Below are 23,906 nucleotides of genomic sequence, written 5' to 3'. Positions count from 1 at the left end.
GACGAATTTGCCCCTGTTAATATGATTTTTTTTTTCTTTTTTTTTCTAACTTCCAGATTAAAAATAATAAAAAATAAAAAATAAAAATAAAATAAATTTGTCTCTCTCTTATATTTATTTTTCTAATTTTTAGATTTAAAAAAAATAATAAAAATAATAAAAATAAATCTCTCTCTTTCTTTCTCTCTCTCTCTCTCTCTCTCTCTCTCTCTCCCCCTCTCTCCCTCTCTCCCTCCCTCCCTTCCTCCCTCCCATACTTATTGTTACTGCGTCCCTTCTTCTTCTTCTTCTTCTTCTTCTTCTTCTTCTGTTTTAATCGAGAAAACCTCCACCGGAGGTGGGGTTTTTCGGTTATCAAGAGGGCAACAACCCCCTCCCGTTTTCCTTGTGCTTATCGTCAGATTCATAGTAACCCAAATGCCCCCACCTATTGGAGTCGTCGATCTAGAAACCCTTCATCGGAGCCAACAGAGTCGTCGATCTAGAAACCCTTCGATCTGGAAACCCTTCGTCGGAGTTGTTACCACAACCACTGGTCCACACCGCCTCTGCTGTTGAACCTCTATGAAAACCCTTTGATCTTGAAAACCCTCTGATTTGATAGCCTTCGTCAACCAGAAAAAATCGATGGTGAAGAACGAAGATATGAAAGATCTAGGGTTTTTTGAGGAAGATCGAGAGAGAGAGAGAGAGAGAGAGAGAGAGAGAGAGAAAGAGAGAAAGATATTTTCCTTTGATGGTTATCACATTTTCGTTAGGGTTTCAAGACAGTGGTTGCAACACTCGTGGTGAGGGTTTCTCTGTGGGGAATACGACGTTGATGATAGGAACGGCTAGATCTGAGCAGACATATTGGTTGCCATACATCGAAGTCGCTGAACACATTCTCGTGCTAGACGTCAGAGTCGCCGGATTCACCACTATTTTCTCTGTTCATCTTCTTCAGTGGCCGTTTTTGTTCTCCAATGGTTATTTCAAGTAAAGACTAGGTTTTCTGTGGAAAATTTGAGAGAGAGAGAGAGAGATTTATTTTTATTATTATTTTTTTTTTTAAATCTGAAAATCATAAAAATAATATGAGAGAGAGAGAGATTTATTTTTATTTATTTTTTAAATCTGGAAATTAAAAAAAATAAGAAAAAAAAAGAAAATAATATTAACAGGGGCAAATTCGTCATTTTGAAAAAAATCAAAACAGTTTGGACTAAACAAGCAACAAAATGAAAACTTTGGACCTCTGGCGCTAGTCCAAACCTTTTTGGACCAAAGTAGCAATTTTGAGCAAACCACAGGGACCATTTGTGCAGTTTAGTCTATATATATATATATATATATATATATATATATATATATATATATATATATATATATATATATATATATATATATGACAAAACTGCAAAAAAAGTCCCTATGGTTTCTCATTTTATGTGATTACGGTCCAAACGTTTGAAAAGTTGCAGCTTTGGTCCTTTTCAACAAGTTTTGTTGTGGTTTTGGTCCCTCATCCGTTAAGATCCTTAAAATGATAATTTTACTCTCATGGACCATTTTCACAGTTTTATCTTTTACTATACTATAAGGACCATTTTTACATATATTCTTTTTTATTTTAATAAAGTATTATATATTAATAGATATTTTTTAATACATAATATTATATATTATTAAATATTTTTTTATTACATTATTAATTTATTTTAGTTGATTTTAAAAAAAAAATTGTTGGAACAATTCTTTTTTATTAAATATTATATATCAATACATATAGTTTTTAATATATAATATTTACATCATAATAAATACTATATTATTGGATTATTAATTTTCTTTTAGTTAATTTTTGTAATTTTTAATTATTTTTTACTGTATTATTACTTTTAATTTATTATTTTCTTCATATATTAAATGTAGTTTTATTGAATAATTAATTTATTCTAGTTAATTATTTTTTAAAATTTTTATGTCAAAGTAATTCTTTTTTATTGAATTATTATATATCAGTATATATAGTTTTTAATATATAATATTTATATCATAATAAATATTATACTATGGGATTATTACATATTACAAAACATTATTTTATTGGATTATTAATTTCTTTTAGTTGACTCTTTTATAATTTCTTTTTGTTTGAGCAATTCTTTTTTATTAGATTATTATATATCAACAAATATTATTTTTAATATATAATATTTACATCATAGTAAATAATACATTATTGGATTATTAATTTTTGTAATTTGTTTTTTTGAATTATTAATTTATTGAAATATTACTTTTAATTTATTATTTTTTTAATATAAATATTATCTTATTGGATTATTATTTTATTTTGAATGTATACTATTAATTGTTTTTAATTTTATTAGTTTCACCACAAAGTAGTCGAAATACGTAAAAGTCTCGCTTATCATCGTAAAAAATTAGCAGGATTTAGGGTTGTTCAGTATTTGGATAAAACCAAATTGTCCAATTGGACCATTCGGATTGGACTGTTTTGTTCGGATATTTGGATTTTTGGATTGGTATTCGACAAAACCGAATTATTATTCTGGATTTCGGATTGATTATGGTTTATAAAATAAGAACCGAATAGTACAAAAAAAACCGAATAACATTTTATTATTTATTTATTTTTAATATATATCTATAAGTATTTATTAATTTTGTAATTTATTTTTTGAAATATGTTCAAAAAGTTTCACCTAATAAAATATATTAATATGAATTTTCTCTCAAAAGTTTTTTTATCTATAAAATATGAAAATATAATATAGCTTCTTAATAGTTGTTTATAAATTTCAAAGCGTAACTAAATAATTTATTTTTGCTTCTTGTGTGTAAAATTCAGTAATATTATAATTATGTCATTTTAAAATGTTTTAGTTTTTAAAAACCGAATTATAAAAACCGATCCAACCGAATTGTAATTGGATCGGATCGGATCTGATTTAAATTTAGTTTGGACTTTTCGGATCCATGTTTTGAAAATCGAAATCAATTTGGATTCACTTGATTGGACTGAATCAAACCGATTCATCCAAACGAACACCCCTAGTAGGATCACCTCCAAACACCTTCATCAGAGGTTCAATAGATACCATACCCTATTCCACCCAACGTTGTTGGTAGCTACCTGCGACAACCTCTTCATAATCCATTGGAATCCTTCATATCTCACATAATGAGTAACAAACCCCGATAACATTCATAAGTAGTGGTGGTGACAGAGTGATGGTGGTGGTATTTTCCCAATGGTTTCTCATTGTAAGCTAGATGGCATGAAAGTGTTCGATAACGATCATAACGATTTCGATGATGAGAGACGATGATTTTGCGTATCCCATGACTTTGTGGTGAAACCAATAAAATTAACAAGAATTATTACTATAATCCGATAAAATAATATTTAGTATATGAAGAAAATAATCCAATAAAAAGTAATTAAAAAAAAAAAGAAATTATAAAAATTAACTAAAAGATAATAATAATCCAATAATATAATATTTATTATGATATAAATATTAAATATTAAAAACTATGTGTATTGATATATAATAATTCAATAAAAAATAATTACTTCGACAGTTTTTTTTTTTAAAAAAAAAGCATTTACTAAAATATATTAATAATCCAATAAAACAATATTTAGTATATGAAGAAAATAATAAATTAAAAGAAATAATCCAATAAAAATAATTTAAAAAAAATAAAAAAATTAACTAAAAGAAATTAATAATCCAATAATATAATATTTATTATGATATAAATATTATATATTAAAAACTATATATATTGATATATAATAACTCAATAAAAAGAATTACTCTAACAAAAAATTAAAAAAAAAATCAACTATAATAAATTAATAATCCAATAAAACAATATTTATTAATATATAATATTATATATTAAAAATAATATCCATTAATATATAATACTTCAATAAAATAAAAAATAATTTATGCAAAAATGGTCCTTATGGTATGGTGAAAGACAAAACTGCGAAAATGGTCCCTGAGGGTAAAATTGTTATTTTAAAAAAGTTAACAGCCAACCAGTTAAACTTAACGGATGAGGGATCAAAACCACAATAAAACTTGTTGAAAAGGACCAAATTTGCAACTTTTCAAACGTTTGGACCATAACCACGAAAAATAAAAAACCACAGGGACCATTTTTGCAATTTTATATATATATATATATATATATATATATATATATATATATATATATATATATATATATATATATATATATATATATATATATATATATATATAGTGAAGTATAATTATTTTTTTACAAGATGATAAAAAAAATCGTGAAATATATGGGAGAATGCAGTGTAAAAAGAAAATTCGCAAAAAAACATATGTATTTGGTAAAATATTTGTGTAATATTAATGGTAATTTGTGATAAATATTACAAAAAGTGGTCTTTTAGGGTATGCCATAACTTTTTTTTTTTTTTTTTTTTTTGTTACTTTTGTAATGTCATTGGAATTTTCTTATTTAGTTGTTTATTTAGGTATTACAACAATAGACATGAAAATATTTATTAAAAGACTATACAAAACAAGACCTTGCATACAGTCAGGTTAGTACTTGCCATCAAGATTTAATGCATATATTAATGATAATTCTATAAACTTATCGCTTGGAAACAAGACTTTTGTCAAATTTTGGTTTAATATTTGTTGACTTTTATCGTCATCGAATCTAATCTTGGCAGATGGAGTTGGGATTTGGATCATAGTGGTGTGTTCACAGTCTAGTCAACTCGTAGATATTTAGATGATCAAAGGTTGTCCGAGGAAAGCAGGTACACAAGATGGAATTCTTTTGTCTCGAGCAAGATCAATGTTTTGTTTTTGTGACAGTTGTTGTAGGATAGGCTCCCGGTTAGATGTAATTTGGCGGACAAAGAGTTGGAGTTGGATTCGGTCTTACGCCCTATTTGTTAGCTTCATGCGGAGGATATTATGTATTTATATTTTTGGTGTCTGGTGGCTTACCGAATTTGCGGGAGGGTAGCTTTGTGGCTTGTTTTACAGGTGTCAACCTTCTCCTTGGTAACGATTTTTTTACCTTGGATTGACTCCGGTGCAGTGGTCAGAATGGAAAGAGCAATCGTGGAGACAATTTTTATGACAGTGTTATGTGCTATTTAGACGTATCTCAATGTTGTTTCTTTTCAGTCGTATGATTGTAAGCAACAATCTATTTTTTATAACATTGTTGAACATTCATTTCGTTGGTTTTCTTTTAGAAACTCAATCAAGCGATAATTGGGTTGCTTGGATGAGAAGCCCTCTTTTTTTTTTTTTAATTTTGTATTTTCTAGCTTCTTGTTAGTCTTTATTTTAGTATAAAAAATTTGTTGCTATTGAAAAAAAAAATTATATATATATATATATATATATATATATATATATATATATATATATATATATATATATATATATATATATATATTGTTGGAATCCTAAATCGAGTAGGACATGGAGACCAAGCAATTCAATTTAAGGCAACATAGTTTTATGAAACTATGTTAAAGTCGATTCCTACTTTCCATATTCTAATTCACAACTCGGTAATTAGAATATATATATATATATATATATATATATATATATATATATATATATATATCTTGTTTAGTCGTGTAGGGTTAAGAGATTGTATTCACAAATAGAGTTTTGAGTTATTTTCTCATTTAATCAAAGAGATAGTTTGATTAATTGTTTGTGTTATAATTTGCGAACTTGAATTGGTATCAAAGCCAAGGAACCAAAGGCTGTAAGATCAATTTTGTTACCTGTTGGCAAGCTAGATCAACATGTCGGAGGGTACAGAACCTCATCCGGTAAGAGTGAAGGAGATTGGGTCAACCACTGTAGTGTGTCCCATGCTGAACTCAACAAATTACAGTCTTGTCACATAAGAATGAAAGTGATTTTGAGAATTCACAAGGACTGGACCATAATTAATCCAAGAATAGAAGAAGATTAAGAAAAGAAGTACATGGAAATTGGGTTGATTTATCAAGCTTTACCCGAGAGCTTGATTATTCAAATCGGTGATGTGGATTCTGCAAAAGTGCTCTGGGATGCAATCAAAGCACGTCATGTTGGGTTCGATCGTGTGAAGGAGGCTCATCTGCACACCCTAACCGCCGAGTTCGATCGACTCAAGATGTCAAAATCAGAGTTAATTGATGTGTATGTCGTAATATTGTTTGGTATCGCCTCGAAATTAGCGTCCCTCGGAGAAACCATTGATAAATCCAAGTTGGTAACGAAGTTTCTGAAACTCTACCTTGATCGAAATTCATCCAAATAGTAGCATCATTATAATAGGTCTTAGACCGAAAATCTGTTGGCTTTGAAGTTGTAGTGGGACGACTCAAGGCGTACGAAGAAAGGATAAAAGAAAAGGAGGATGGCGGAGGGGGTCAGGCGAGAGTGATGCTCATTAAATCGGCATCGTCTGGCAGTGGTGGATCATCAGGGCATCAACGAGAGGGAAGAAGAAGAGGGAACTGGAAGGGGCATGATGGGTCGAGTGGATTTAACTAGGGAACCAGGTCGAATGGTGGGTCAAGTGGATCAGGTCCAAGTGGGTTTAAAACAAAACAAGCTTAAGGTGGAAGGCCTAATAACACTCGGTCCAATAATAACCAGTCCAACAGCAGGCCCAATTCCAATTATGATCCAAATTGTAAATCGAAAAGGACCGATCCAATATTATTTGTTACCTGTGCGATAAACCAAGCCACTTCGTGTCTCGATGTCCCGACCGAACTAAAAAATTCCAAGAAAGTAATTTTGCTGAATATGACGATATCGACGAGACCATATTTTTACACGAGACCGTATTTTTAAACAAAGAAAAGGTGATACCATCTCGATATGACTCACAAGAAAACGATGTGTGGTATTTGGATAACGCGGCGAGCAATCACATGACGGAAAACCGGTCACTTTTCTTCGAGCTTGATGAAGGTATAACTAGGAGGGTTAAATTCAGAGATAATTCGTGTGTAAAAATCAAGGGAAAACGTGCTATACTTTTCCAAGGCAAAAGGGGTCAACCAAGGCTGATGACGGAGATTTACTACATATCGAATCTCAAGAACAATATTGTTAGTCTCGGACAAGCAACCGAAGTCATGCGCGATATACGAATGAAAAACAACTATTTGACCATGCACGATGCCGATAACTGCTTATTAACGAAAGTACAAAGAACTATTGGAGCGTCTATTTGCCATCATTTGAGACTAAGTGAAGATACATGGCGATGACATGCAAGACTTGGGCACATCAAATTCGAGTCATTGAAAAATATGTCCAAGAAGGATCTAGTCAAAGGGTTACCCCAATTTAATCATGAGAATCAATTGTATGAGTCTTGCTTGGTGGGCAAGCAAACAAGAAAGTCATTCTCGAGTATGACGACATACAAAACAAAACGACCATTGGAACTAGTTCACAGTGATTTATGCGGTCCAATCATGTCGGAAACCAAGGGTCAAAATCGATACATTTTTACACTTATTGATGTGGATTTATCTCATGAAAGAAAAGAGGGAGACGTTTACACACTTCAAAAAATTCAAAGTTTTGGTGGAGAATGCAATTGGAAAGCATTTGAAAGTGTTTAGAAGTGATCGATGAGGTGAGTTTACTTCTCTCGAGTTTAATTCTTTTTGTGATCAAAACGGAGTCAAAAACCACCTTACCGCCCCATACTCTCCACAACAAAACGAAATTGTGGAACGAAGAAACCGAACACTTATGGACATGACACGAAGAATAATGAAGGTAATGCATGTTCCAAACTACTTATGGGGAGAAGCGGTAAATCACTCTACAAATTTAATCAATCGCATTTACACAAGAGTCCTTGGTGACACAACTCCATACGAAAAGTTGTATAAAAGAAAATCGAATTTAGAAAACGTTCGTATATTTGGGTGTCAAACACATGCAAAAGTTGAACCGGTTAATCTAAAGAAGTTGGATTCAAGATCAAGACCACTAGTGCATGTTGGTTCCGCACCGGGTACGAAAGCTTATCGGTTATTTAACCCGGTAACACAAAAAATAATCGTGAGTCGAGACGTTATTTTTGATGAAACCAAAGGGTGATATTGGATTAAAGAATCAAGAACCAACAGTGAAGAATCAGACTCATTCATAATACCATGGGACTACCCAGAAGGCGAGACGAACAACAATCAAGGAAATGATGTAAACAATGATCCAATAGAACTGATTGAATTGGATCATGAGATTGGAGACGAAGCGGAAGTACAAGATAATGAACAACCAAGTCCGGTAAATAATAATGTTCAACAAGTAGCTGCAAATCAAAGACCCTCGAGAACAAAAGTACCACCAAGACAATTTCAAGATTATGATATTGATCTTGATAATCTCGAAGAACTTCTTCTTACAACCAATGACGAGCCGATATCGGTTGACAGGGTCGACCTTACCCTTTCCCAAACTAAAGAAGGGCTTAGGGCCCCAATTTCCAAGGGGCCCATATTTGAAGCTATTTAGTCCATAAATAGAGCTATAAAAATTTATTGCTACGCACACAATCAACAATTCCAGAGCGATGATTCGATTTCCACAAAAACACAACCTTCTATTCGAGTGTTCTTCTTCCTTCTATGCTTCTCCTTCAATCTTGATTCTTTTGGTTGGTCAAAGTTAGGGCTTTGCAAAAAAATTTGTAGTGATGATTAATACATAGCTTGAAGCCAGTTTTGCTTTAGAAAATTCATGATAGATATAGCTATAATTTACTCTAAGCTTCTGGTAATTAAACTTCCAAAATTTTGCTTTCCAAATTAACTTTGTAAGATTCGTGGGATTTTTTTTTTGATTACTTAGATTATCAATATACCAATGATGAAGTAATCCAAATTTATGAGATACGGTGGATCCAATACCTTGTTTTACAGGGAGAACCACTTGGTTGAAATTGTGTTTCAGATGATATTGTTGGATTTCGTTGAGGTTGAGCTTTTCTTTTCAAATACTTAGGCTGTAGTTTTTGAATCTACAAAGGAAAATAATCCAAATATATAAGATGTTGTGTATTTTTGTTTATTATTATTTTTATTTATGACTTTACTCAAAGTTTATGAGACATGTATGTTGTTTTGGTTTATAGTATTGTATTGCTTTGTTTTATCTTTAGGTGGTTGTTGCTTTATGGTATAATGTTGAAAGCAAATGATGAATACATGTTTTTATGCATCAGATGGAGTTTTACATATTATTTTTTAAAGTTGGACATGGACACGATACCCATACAAAGTTGAAGATGAAAAATTCAAAAACAAGAGACCGTTCAGTACTATCATTGGGTCTTCATTTAGAGTATTTCTACCTAGTTGTTTTGGTTGCTTGTTTCTATTCATGTATGTCTGGCTGATTATGCTATCTTTGGATGATGCAAGTTCTATATATTTCTGATGCTTTCGTTCCATATATTGATTCATGCTTATATTCCATACATTGATTCATGCCCTGTCATGTGTATTCTAATGATTCTAGTTGGATTGGACTAAATTTTTTCACTTTCAGAGACTCGGGGTTGGAACTTGGAACAAATTTGAGTTTTCCATTATCTTATATTCTCAAGGTTGTCAAGAAATCAAGTGTCACTGACTCATTGTGTAGAGTAAAGTCCTAAGGGTCTCAAGCCCGGATAAAAGAAGAGGGTTTATAACATTATGTAGAGTAAAATCCAACGGGCCCCAATTTTTTGGTTTACTCAGAGCCCCCAAACTAGTTGAGCCACCCCTGCCGGTTGAAGAAGCGAAGAAAGAACCAAAGTGGGCCAAAGCCATGGATGCGGAAATTAATTTGATAAACAAAAATAATACTTGGATTCCCGTGAACAAGCCTATGGGGGTGAAGCCAGTTGGACTCAAGTGGGTGTTCAAATTAAATAAAAATGCATATGGCACCATTAATAAATACAAGGCAATGTTGGTTGCTAAAGGTTACGTGCAACAACCTGATATTGACTTTCAAAAAGTATTTGCTCCAGTAGCTCAAATTGAAACCATTCGATTTCTTATAGCCTTAGCTGCTACTCATGGGTGCACCACTTAGATGTTAAAACATCATTCTTACATGGAGAGTTGAAAGAAACCATTTACCTATCGCAACCGGAAGGCTATATAAAGAATGGCAATGAGCATAAAGTATATCGCCTTACAAAAGCACTATATGGTCTAAGATAACCACCTTAAGCATGGAACACGAAGCTTGACGAAATTTTGAAAAGTATGAAATTTCAATAGTGCATGAAAGAACCGTCGGTGTACAAGAAAAGTGAATGGTCTAACTTGCTAATTTTAGCAATTTATGTTGATGATTTATTTGTCACATGTACAAATTTGAGCATGATCAAGGGGTTCAAATTAGAGATGTCCAAGAACTTCGAGATGTCGGATCTTGGAAGATTGACTTATTAGCTTGACATTGAAGTTAAGCAAGAAGAAACGGGGATTACTATAAACCAAGAAGCATATGCTCAACGCATTTTAAAAGAAGTCGGTTTACATGATTGCAATCCGACCCACATTACAATGGAACCGGGAAATAAATTGTCAAAGGCCAAAGATGAACCAGAAATCGACCCGACACAATATCAAAAGGTGGTGGGATGTCTTAGATATCTCTTGCAAACAATACCCGATATGGCATATGCGGTTGGAGTTTTTAGCTAATACATGCAAAGTCCAAGAGAATCGCATGGAGGTGCAATCAAACACATACTAAGGTACTTATGAGGAACAACAGGATACAAAATCAAGTACGAGAGGATGGGAAAAAACTTACTCATTGGTTATAGTGATAATAGTCACAATGTTGATCCGGATGACGGAAAAAGAACAACCGATCACATTTTCTACTACAGGTCATCTCCATTTACATGGTGTTCACATAAGCAAGATACCGTTCTTTATTATTTTCCGAGGCTGAGTTCATGGCAGCTACGACGACCACATGTCAAGCAATTTAGCTTCAAGATTTGCTCGGAGAAATCATGAAGAAAGCGCAAGAAAAAGTGGTTCTTAGAGTATATATTAAATTGAATTTCCTAATACTTAGAAAACAAATTAATTCAAGCAATGGCCAGTTATTTAGTTCGGGTTAAGTAAGACTTGTAATGGTTAATTAAATTAGTCTTTCAATTAACCTCTAGTTGATGGTTCATCATACAAGCTCACATATTAATTTATCTATTTCCTAGTTAACCCTAGTTTCACGTTTGCTATTCCTAGGCATATAACAATGTTTTCACATAGATCATATGATATTAACAATTAAGATATATTCATGCAACCTAATATGCTAGTTAATTAACTGAAAATAGTTGTAATTAACACATAAGGTTTTTTAACACGCTTAGCAAAACAATAACACCAAATCAAAGTAATCCTAACCATAAAAATCAAACCATATTCACAAAATCATCTACCCTAAACAGAAGATAAGGATTTTAGTTCATAATTGCAGTAACAATAAACTCAAAAACGAAATTTAGAAGTTTAAACATGATTCAATCTGATACGACCCAAAAATACAACCCAAAAATTTCTTTAAAAACATTACTAGAATCATATTTAGAAAAACTATATCATAAGTCATAACATAAATTCTCGATTATTAATTCAAAACATAATATCATTATCAGAGTCAAACATTCCCAGGCTATCTGACTATGGTGTGTGCACTGCAATCTTCCCGAGCTCCTTTTTTGAAAACTGAGTACCTGAAACCAAAACTGAAAACCGTAAGCACGAAGCTTAGTGAGCTCCCCCAATCTAACACATACCATGCAATAACATATAAAGCACATACTGGGCCTTGCCCACTGCATCGGACCGATGTCCGGACTAACTGGGGCCTTGCCCCCTACATCGGACCGAAGTCCGGAAACTGACTGGGACCTTGTCCCCTGCACTGGACCGAAGTCCGGACTAACTGGGGCCTTGCCCCCTACATCGGACCGAAGTCCTGAAACTGACTGGGACCTTGTCCCCTGCATCGAACCGAAGTCCGGACTAACTGGGGCCTTGCCCCCTACATCGGACCGAAGTCCGGAAGCTAACTGAACATAGCATAGCATAACATATCAACTAGCATGAACACATATACTGCATACTACATCGGGCCGTAGCCCGGAACACATAACACATAACACATAACACATAATCCTGTCTGAGCCACGAAGGCATCAAACATACTAACTACTGCATCGGATCGAAGTCTGGAAACTACTGCTAACTGAACGGGCCGGCATTGTGGCCTTAGACCCGTCCCTACTGGAAGGAAACTCACCTGATGCTGCTGAACTGCTGCTACTAATCCTTTTGACTGCTACCTGACCTCTGACTTCGACTGCTGCTCCACTAGCTCCTCGAGCTACCAATATCTATATAACACTTAGTCCAACTGACCTCCAAAGGTCACTAGGTCAATTCTGGTCAAGGTCAAAATCCTGGTCAAAGTCAAACTTCCGGGTCAACCCTACTCGCCGAGTCTACCTACTGACTCGCCGAGTTCATATGCTCTGGGTCTTTCTTATTCGCGACTCGACTCGCCGAGTCCAACTACTTCCAAGTCCTGTCCTGTCCAACTCGCTGAGTCACCACTCGACTCACTGATTCGAGCCCTAACTCGAAGGGTTTAGGGTTTCGCGATCTGACTCGCCGAGTCCAAGAACAGACTCGCCGAGTCCTAGATAATCTTCAACCAATTTGTCGAGTTGCTCATCCAACTCGCCGAGTCCATGCCTAACTTCATCCGACTCGACGAGTTGTTCATCCTCCTCGTCGAGTTCCTCCTCATCTTCAAGCTACTCGCCGAGTCCACTCGAAGGACTCGCTGAGTCTATCCAGTCCTCCATCCATGCAGTGGCTTTTTGAGCCAAACAGAGTTTCCAACTCATAGATCCATACTTCTAGGGACTATCCCCCACGTAAAGTGGCAAACTTTACGTGTAGATTAAGAGATCTAGGCTCAAAACACCCTAAACTAGGGTTTATGGCAAACATACTTCTTCAACATACCAAGGGCTGATACTTTAGGGGATTCAAGACCAAAACAACCATGGATCTGAGGTAGCAACCTCAGATCTGAACCTCCAACTCGGATTGGTTACATATCATACCAACAATGACCAAAACTCACATATAAGAATAGATCTAGGTGCAAAAGGGAGTCCAAGCAACAACTTATTACCTCCAACTGGTCTGAAATGTCTTTTCAATCTCGGATCTACAATCCCTTCTTGCACCTCCAAGGCTTTTCTTCCTTCTCCAAGCTTTAGTGCACTCTACAAGGCAAGATCCAGCTCAAAATCGGATATGGCAGCTAGGGTTTGGTGTTCTGGGGTAGAGAGGCAATAAAGGAACCCTAGGAAAGAGAATGAGACGCTTAAATAGGCTCCAAATCCCGGATTTAGGGTTTTTCCTCGCTCAGACCCAACTCGTCGAGTCTCCTTGGGCGACTCGCCGAGTCGGTCGCTTACACCACAACCCGGATCCCGCTCGGACTCACCGAGTCCCTCCATGGACTCGCCGAGTCTCCCCTTAAACTTGAGGTTTTTCTTTCTTTTCTTGGCTTTCCAAACTTTGGGGTGTTACAACTCTACCCCACTTAAACTAAACTTCGTCCTCGAAGTTTGCTATGACCAACTGCCTGCAAACTGCCTCCAACTCTTTGCCTGGGAAATCTAACACCCTCTTTGTCCTTCACTCCAGCCATTCACAATGTCGATCACTACCGTTGGTACATACTGAATCCTTTTCTTTTCCATAATTTCCTCAACGTTACTTCCTCCGACTGAAAATCCTGTTGCCTCTCATCTGCCTACTGGATGCACTGAGACTACCCTTGTTCAACTATTCTGCCAATATCTGAGTTACCGAACTCCCACCGGTCACTACACTCCATCGCAATCTCCTAGCCGCTCCCAGCGACTCCGGAAGATACCTCGACTGTCTATAACTGTTCTATCCATTCTGCCATCCATACTGAATCGATGTTGCTAGAACCAGCTTGCTTATCTATCCCTGATTACTCAACTCCTACTAACTCGAACCTTTCATCCTGAAGAAAAGCTACCTGCCTAGCTATCCTTACATATCACTTATACTCGGCCGAAGGCTCAACTGATCCTGCTGAGAGAGACTTGCCATTTCCAAATCAACCAACTATACCACCAGTACTTGCATTACAACGCAAATACTAATATTGATCATGCCTGAAACTCTAAACTGCCTGAGACACTAAACTGACTGAAACACTGAATTCCGACTCAAACGCGGAATTAGGGACTCCTCACTTAGTCGCTTCCACGACTTCTGAACGAAATCTTTCTCTGGAACTAGTTTCCACTAGTTATCCTGTCGTTGTGGCTCTAATAACCTTCCGATCCAACCGATCGGGTCCATACATCACATCCTGACATCATCCATTCCATGGCTAACAACATGATGGTTCCCAGACTGACGGTAGCCCTTAACATACCCGAACCCCAACGGTCCACTGCTACTCTGATCTCATAACTGATGTGACGATCTATAGCCAAAATTTGTTGATTTAGCCATAACTGAACCATTTGGGAAATCCGAATCTAACCCGTGGATTCCCATATTCCCACTGCTGCACCCGAACGGGTGGGAATTACTAAGTTCCCGCGTTCAACAACGCGCTCATGCTGCTACCAATCTGATAAAAGCCACGGCTACACCCGCGGACTCACAACTCTCAAATACTATCTGGCTGCTAATGAACGCTACGGCTACCCCCCGCAGACTTACAACACTACTACTACTATCTGACTACTAGTGAATGCTACGGCTACCCCCGCAGACTTACAACACTCTACTACTATCTGACTGCTAGTGAATGCTACGACTACCCCCGCAGACTTACAACACTACTACTACTATCCCGAGGACATCCTGACTATCCCTAGTCCCGCTCGTGAATCCTCATCCTGATTTCTCAAAACCAGCTCTCAGTCTTTGAATTACTGCATCATCCTCGACATCCTATATCCTTGAATGCTCAGCGCTTTGTTGAGGAACTCTTCAGCTTGGTTCCCGAAACAACCGCCTACTAATCCAGATATAAGAAGCTATTGTTGGGAAGTTTCCAAATTCCCAACTCCTGAATCCACATAACCCTGCATGCTGGCTCTGCCACTGGCTACTAATACGAAGACATCTCCTGCTAACCGTTTCTCCGGATCCTCATTCCGACTCACTTGAGCCTTTACAGGTGGTCCTCAAATCCTGGATTCCCAACCAGCTTCTAACCCTCTCCATTACATGAACTAACTGCTGGGAAAAGTTCTCGAACTCCCAATTCTGAACTTCTCAATCCATCCATCACTGTGCTACTACCACTTCTTCTCAGAGGCCGCGCACTCATTCTGGGTCTACGTGACTCTTATCCATGTATACCCGGAGGGTTCTCCCCCACTTCGATCCTGCTTACCCCTTGCTGCTTCACATTCAAAAGAGATCCTGACCTTTACTACCATTCCAAAACATCTACTGGGGAACCCAAGCCCGCCAGGTAGGAATTTAACCAATCCATCCCAAACACTAACCACTCCGAACTAGCGAAACAAACCAAATCTCTCCCAACCATGCTACAGTTACTGCATCCTCCAAAACCTTCTCCATAAGAGCACATCCCCTAACTACTAACCAATTATCCGAGGTATGCAAATGGCATATAACATAATCACAAGCAAGCCACTCCATAACACAACACTTATACCACAATTGATGCAGAACCATAACAATATAATCATAACATAAGCTGACAGAAAAAAAAAAAAAAAAACAAAGTTACATACCTCCATTACTTAGTGCTGCTCGAATCCCTGCTGAAATCTACCAGAGAAACTCGGCTCCGAGCCGTAGGCACCCTTGCCCGGCCTCAACAACCACTGACGGTACTTGAAGTCCCAAGGGTAGGAGCTGGCGCCTGCCCTGCTGAATACAAACTCGGACAGTGGGCCTTCTTGTGGCCCCTCTGACTGCAATGGAAACATATCCGATCAAGTCCCTGGGCGATGGTAATAATGCAATCCCTGCTAAAATGGCCAATCTGGCCGCACTTGAAACATCCGGCATCGCCACCACTCCTACGCCTGCACACACCCATGTGCGTCCTTCCGCACTTCCCGCATCGACTGCGGCTCTGGTAGTTCCTCGTCCTCAATTCCGAACCCTTGGGCCTCTTACCCGAACCTGTGGCTACCTGAGTCTCATCCATTTTCCTCTTCCTTTCCGACCCCCTGCCCGGCTCTCGCTCCTGCGTTATCCCAACGGCAACGCCTGCCGACTGAACAGCAACTGTCTGATCCTGGAGCCTCGCTATCAATCTATCAGTGGTCCTCACAACCATGTCGGGCAGATCCTCACGAATGGCTCGTGAAACTTCCTCAACTATCCAATCATGCAAAGGTCTCTCTTGGAGACAGAATGCCCCACTCACCCCTGCCCCCCGATGGCAGGAACTAGAAATGGGATCTCCCTCCCTGTTGGATCCCTGAACTCCATAAGATTCGGGACCTAGACGAGCCCCAATCTGTCCTAAAACCATCCCGGCCTTAAAGGCCTCAAGATGACTGTCCATGAGCTCCACAATGGCCTCTCTAACTGAACCGAAGATCACTGGAGTCTGATCAATGATGTTGCCCATAATCTCCGCGGAAATGAAATCCCTCATCTGATCATCAAGCTGCCCGGCTCTAAAGCCCGAGCCAGACCCCTCCCCTGCACCAGAACTGCCAACTGATATCTCGTGCAACGTCACCATGCTGAAAATATAACAATTCCTGATCAATTTACACACTACCGCTGAGGGATCTTTCACACACTCTACTAGTTCCTTGGTTTTGCCTCGGCCCCTCTTGAATCGAGTACGGATCCTCTGCTTTCTGTAGTATGGGCCCCTACCACCTTCCACATCTACCCGTACTTTCCTCAAGAGTTACCTCAACTCCACCAAGTCCCCTTTACTCTTCTACTGATCTCTGCTACTCTCATCCTAGGCTTGCCCTAGGGAACCTCTGACTCTACCCAAACAGTCCTCAGCTGCTGAAGGCCTCCTTGTAATGCCAATTAGCCACCACCTGAATACCATCACATGTAATGAGGCTCGGATAATCCTTCGGGTAAAAGTCTCGTCCCTACAATGGTTGGACTCAGATGAGAGCTGCGCAGTAGGGCCAAATCCAACCCTGATCACATGTGATGTGACGTATTCACCTAATGGCTAACTCCCATCACTCAGAGTCCCACAAAGCACAAATCAAGCAGCATTCGGATAAAGGAAACATACTCAGGCAAAACAATTCTCATAACAAGAAACTGCACTAGCATACAATGCTAAGCTCATGCTATCAGGCATAACCTACACAGGCTATCCTACTACTGTCTACTCAATACTAGCATGCAATTCTTATCAAGCTCAAACACATAAAACAGGCACATAAGGCATCATCCTAGATCTTTAGTCCTATTCTAGCATGCTGTTCTACTGGAGCTGAAACTGAAACTGAAACTGAACTGAAACTGAAGTTGATAATGATAATCATAACATAACTTGTATGGGTAAATTGGGAGTACTTACTTGAGCTCGGCTGATTGCATGCACCACACCTTTTTTTCTTTTCAAAGTTCCTTCCTTATGAATTCTTCTTTCTTTTCTAAAACCGTTTTCTTTCTCAAAACTCTCTTTTTACAAAACCGACTTTTCATTTTTTTGAAAATCTTTATACCAATCCCTCAGTTTGAGTCCAGACACGCTCGAGAGCATGTCCAAATCCCTCAAACCAAGGCTCTGATACCAACTTGAAACGACCCAAAAATACAACCCAAAAATTTATTTAAAAACATTATTAGAATCATATTTAGAAAAACTATATCATAAGTCATAACATAAATTCTCGATTATTAATTCAAAACATAATATCATTATCAGAGTCAAACATTCCCAGGCTATTTGACTATGGTGTGTGCACTGCAATCTTCCCGAGCTCCTTTTTTGAAAACTGAGTACCTGAAACCAAAACTGAAAACCGTAAGCACAAAGCTTAGTGAGCTCCCCCAATCTAACACATACCATGCAATAACATATAAAGCACATACTGGGCCTTGCCCACTGCATCGGACCGATGTCCGGACTAACTGGGGTCTTACCCCCTACATCGGACCGAAGTCCGGAAACTGACTGGGACCTTGTCCCCTGCATCGGACTGAAGTTCGGACTAACTGGGGCCTTGCCCCCTAAATCGGACCGAAGTCCGGAAACTGACTGGGACCTTGTCCCCTGCATCGAACCGAAGTCCGGACTAACTGGGGCCTTGCCCCCTACATCGGACCGAAGTCCGGAAGCTAACTGAACATAGCATAGCATAACATATCAACTAGCATGAACACATATACTGCATACTACATCGGGCCGTAGCCCGAAACACATAACACATAACACATAACACATAATCCTGTCTGAGCCATGAAGGCATCAAACATACTAACTACTGCATCGGATCGAAGTCTGGAAACTACTGCTAACTGAACGGGCCGGTATTGTGGCCTTAGATCCGTCCCTACTGGAAGGAAACTCACCTGATGCTGCTGAACTGCTGCTGCTAATCCTTTTGACTGCTACCTGACCTCTGACTTCGACTGCTGCTCCACTAGCTCCTCGAGCTACCAATATCAATATAACACTTAGTCCAACTGACCTCCAAAGGTCACTAGGTCAATTCTGGTCAAGGTCAAAATCCTGGTCAAAGTCAAACTTCCGGGTCAACCCTACTCGCCGAGTCTACCTACTGACTCGCCGAGTTCATATGCTCTGGGTCTTTCTTATTCGCGACTCGACTCGCCGAGTCAGTCCATGACTCGCTGAGTCCAACTAGTTCCAAGTCCTGTCCTGTCCAACTCGCTGAGTCACCACTCGACTCACTGATTCGAGCCCTAACTCGAAGGGTTTAGGGTTTCGCGATCTGACTCGCTGAGTCCTAGACAATCTTCAACCAACTCGTCGAGTTGCTCATCCAACTTGCCGAGTCCATGCCTAACTTCATCCAACTCGACGAGTTGTTCATCCTCCTCGTCGAGTTCCTCCTCATCTTCAAGCTACTCGCGGAGTCCACTCGAGGGACTCGCCGATTCTATCCAGTCCTCCATCCATGCAGTGGCTTTTCGAGCCAAACAGAGTTTCCAACTCATAGATCCATACTTCTAGGGACTATCCCCCACGTAAAGTGGCAAACTTTACGTGTAGATTAAGAGATCTAGGCTCAAAACACCCTAAACTAGGGTTTATGGCAAACATACTTCTTCAACATACCAAAGGCTGATACTTTAGGGGATTCAAGACCAAAACAACCATGGATCTGAGGTAGCAACCTCAGTTCTGAACCTCCAACTCGGATTGGTTACATATCATACCAACAATGACCAAAACTCACATATAAGAATAGATCTAGGTGCAAAAGGGAGTCCAAGCAACAGCTTATTACCTCCAACTGGTCTGAAATGTCTTCTCAATCTCGGATCTACAATCCCTTCTTGCACCTCCAAGGCTTTTCTTCCTTCTCCAAGCTTTGGTGCACTCTACAAGGCAAGATCCAGCTCAAAAATGGATATGGTAGCTAGGGTTTGGTGTTCTGGGGTAGAGAGGCAGTAAAGGAACCCTAGGAAAGAGAATGAGACGCTTAAATAGGCTCCAAATCCCGGATTTAGGGTTTTTCCTCGCTCAGACCCAACTCGTCGAGTCTCCTTGGGCGACTCGCCGAGTCGGTCGCTTACACCACAACCCGGATCCCGCTCGGACTCGCCGAGTCCCTCCATGGACTCGCCGAGTCTCCCCTTAAACTTGAGTTTTTCTTTCTTTTCTTGGCTTTCCAAACTTTGGGGTGTTACACAATCAAAGGTTTAAGTAAAAATACACTTGAATTGCCTTCAATATTCTCAAAGTCGAATGCTTAGGCTCGATCTTCGAGTGTCTAGGGTTCCAACAGTGACTTCAATCGCAACTTAACCTCCAAGGATTTTCCCCCGCCAGCCTCAATTCGGCAGTTCATCTTATATTTATAGATTTTTTGAAAACAGAGTTAACTCGTCGAATCCAGGTATCAACTCGGCGAGTCCCTCATTAAAAATCCGTGTAAGGCAAGGACTTTTATGGCTTCGAGAAAATTCGATCCGACTCGTCGAGTCGGGGTATTGACTCACCGAGTCCCTCTTGTTTTTGACTCTTTTTCTTTTTTCATCCATTTCCGAGCTCCCGAATGCTAATCCTGCTCCCTTTCGCTCCCGAGCATATCTTTTGGACTAAAAATACAATTTAAACACTATTAAGTACCTTTTATCCATAATTTGCACATAATTAGCTAACAAATAATAGAAATCTAAACTAAAAACATGGCTAAAAATGCAAATATCATGTACCAACATCATCATCACCAACATACTTGTAATTCTTAGGATCCACATAGTGAATAGGTGAATAACTAACATTAACATTTTCAGCAACACTATGAAATTGAGGTACACTAGGAGTATTGAAAGTACCTATCAGATTGTTGCTCCCTTTATAGTTGCATAAATTACCAATCGACTGATTTCCACTCTAACCAGCCTTATTAACCTCATCTCCTTCATTAACCACCATAAACACTTTCACAGTCATTCCTTCAGTACATTTTATTACATTTATCAACATTCTAACATCCATGTATTCAACTATGACTATATAATAATTCAATTCAGGATGATGGAAACGAAGACTAATTATATATTTGTCTAATAAACCAATTTTGCTTCTCACAAAAGATACAAAATCACTATAACTAATATACTTTGAAAATATCAAAGCGAATTAAGTAATACCTCTATGTGGACATACGTATTTCAGATTTGTTTCAATAACTTGTCATCTCCCACCAGTTCCAAAACAAACCAAATATTCAATCATTTTTTAGAGATATTTTAAAGCAATTTCCTAAGAAATAACAAGTAAACTAATAATTTTCTACAAAAGTTTATATATAATAAGGTTATTTCGTAGTCAAACCCATTGATTTTATAGTTAAAATTAAAAAATAAAATAAAATAAAACATAAATTCGCAGATGAAAGATAGAGGAAATCGCAGATGGACACAACTCATCTGTGATTTTAGCCTAGTAAACCCCTATATATACAAAAAAAAAAAATTAAAAAATACCCCACCTGCGAATGTAAAAGTGGCTAAAGCACAATTGTGTTTTAGCCACTTGTACATTTGCAGATGGGATGTGAAAACCGCAAATGGATCATTCCAATCTGCGATTTCAGTGGCCAAATTTGCAATTTCAATTCTTTCGGTTATTTTCTAAAAAGTAATTAGTATATTTGGCTAATTTTATCATTTTCTCTTATTGTTACTTAAATATATTATTAAGCTCAATGTGGTAGTCACCATCATAACGTTATTATATATATATATATATATATATATATATATATATATATATATATATATATATATATATATATATATATCCTTACTATCTTATAAAAGAAATCTAACTATTTCTAAAAATAGATTGATTATAATAATAATATTTTTTTAAGACGTCCAAATGATGAAGCTGATAGTACAAGTAATCATTAATAAAATAATATTAAATTTTAACCATATTTTGAATTCAAATATTTATCATCAAATCTCCTTATATTTCTCAACAATTTGATATGGTTCCCTCAAATCTCGGATTCATTCAAATTTTGAACCCTTTTAGATATCCTTAAATTTAGTATGTTGATTCAAATATCCCTCCAATCGCATATACCTCTTTGCTCACTCCTCTGCTATAAAACCCACCGTCCAGGAACAAAAAATGACTTCATTTCCCAAATAACACCATAGTTTGATTATTTTGTCTTCGACATGTACTTTCTTTTGTAACATAACATTTTTGTAGAGGAAACATATCACCGAAAGAATTTACACGCCCAGCCGCTTTGTGCGGGTATACTGCTAGTATATATATATATATATATATATATATATATATATATATATATATATATATATATATATATATATATATATATATATTCAATTGAGAAAAATAAAAGGTTGAGAATGATATAATAATTCTCAGTCACACATTTATTTTGCCGCAAAAAACTTAGACGTACTGGCGGAATGGGTAACAGATATATATATATGTGTTTTCCAACCAAACATGTTTCCTTGAAATGTGTTAATCATTACCTGAATATACACAAAAAACATGTTTTATTTATTTATTTATTTATTTTAGAATGTTATTTTTATCGAAAATTTATTTTAATTATATCAAAATTCATAATTTTTTTTTATTATAAATAGATATCCATGTTGATATAGTTTTGAGATAAAATAAAAAAATTACTTTTTTTAGAGTTTCATCTATCGTTATTCATAAGTGAATAAAAACATATCAAGATTTTATTACAGTACATTCGTTATTCATTTATGAATGAAACGTATATTTAACTTTTTTACAGTTTAAGTATCGTTTATATATAAATATAACACGTTATAAAGTTTTCCTACCTAAAATATATATTTTTTACATCATCTTTCGTCACGTGTTATATTTATATATGAAGAAAACATGTATTAGTTATCATCATATGTTATATTCATATATTAAGGAAACATGTTTTCTTGAAAACACATATGTATTCATTTCACATTTCCGCAGGTAAAACTCGTGTATTATACAGATTGAATTAAAAAATAAAATATTAAATTGTAAATAATAATTAAAATTATGAAATAAGGAATTAAACTTTGAAACAAGAAACATATTAATTTACAATTTATCATAATATTTATTACATTTGATAGTTTACATATATAAGTATAAGTATTATGTGACTTTTTAATTTTAAAAATTAAAAAAACCATAAATTAATATGTGTATATTATTTATTTAAAAAATATCACAAAATGATAAGTATCAAAACTTATTAAAGATTGACATGAAATAAAATTATCTTCATATTATATATATATATATATATATATATATATATATATATATATATATATATATATATATATATATATATATATATATATATATATATATATATATATATATATATATTAAACACCGATATAAAAACCAAAGTACAACAGGATTTTTTTTAAATTGTTAAACTTTTAAGCTTAAATCAATATAATATAACGTTAAAACAAAATTATCCAAAGGTAACAAAACTATTTTTTTACTTGGTTTTCAAAACTTGTATGAATGATATTTTTCGTTCATGCAATTTTAATTTGATCTTTTTAGGTTTAATGTTATTGAGTTTGTGATCATGATAAACAGTAGGTACCATTTATGTAATTATATGCTTTTAATTTTATGTTTTTTACATTCTATTTAAATTTATATTATGTTCTAGAAGTTATAATTATATTAAATGTCTTAACATACATACATATCGTATATCGGATATTCAAATAAATAAATAAATAAATATATATATATATATATATATTAATTTTAAATAATCTTACTATTTTAATAAAATTTTATTAACATTTTACTAGTGTAACTAAGTTTCTAGCCCAGTAAAATAATAGAGTTAATTATTGAATTCATCCATATGGTTCAGTCGAAATTACATGTTTAGACTTTATTTTTTTTACGCTCGCACCGTCCTTATGTTATCATTTTGTTGTGTTTTTCGTCCCTAACAGATATGAAATGACTATATTACCCTTTATCTTTTATTTTAAATATTTTTATTATCATTTATTAATTAAGAAAATAAAT

The 23,906-nt window shown here is 36.1% G+C and overlaps 2 non-coding genes across 2 annotated transcripts; both read left to right on the top strand.

Annotated features, from left to right (window-relative positions):
• The first annotated feature begins 8,749 nt into the window (after window positions 1-8,749).
• Window positions 8,750-8,840, top strand: LOC145018885 (small nucleolar RNA Z223). The gene has a single exon (XR_013667246.1). It is a non-coding gene; the product is annotated as a small nucleolar RNA Z223 (small nucleolar RNA).
• An 86-nt stretch (window positions 8,841-8,926) lies between these two features.
• On the top strand, window positions 8,927-9,043 carry LOC145018886 (small nucleolar RNA Z278). Its single transcript, XR_013667247.1, has one exon. It is a non-coding gene; the product is annotated as a small nucleolar RNA Z278 (small nucleolar RNA).
• The last annotated feature ends 14,863 nt before the right edge of the window (window positions 9,044-23,906 follow it).

The sequence above is a fragment of the Lactuca saligna genome, chromosome 9 (genome assembly GCF_052625555.1).
Source record: "Lactuca saligna cultivar CGN05327 chromosome 9, ASM5262555v1, whole genome shotgun sequence".
NCBI lineage: Eukaryota > Viridiplantae > Streptophyta > Magnoliopsida > Asterales > Asteraceae > Lactuca > Lactuca saligna.
The sequence above is the reverse complement of the archived record's forward strand: the minus strand, read 5'-3'. Positions and strand labels throughout refer to the sequence as shown.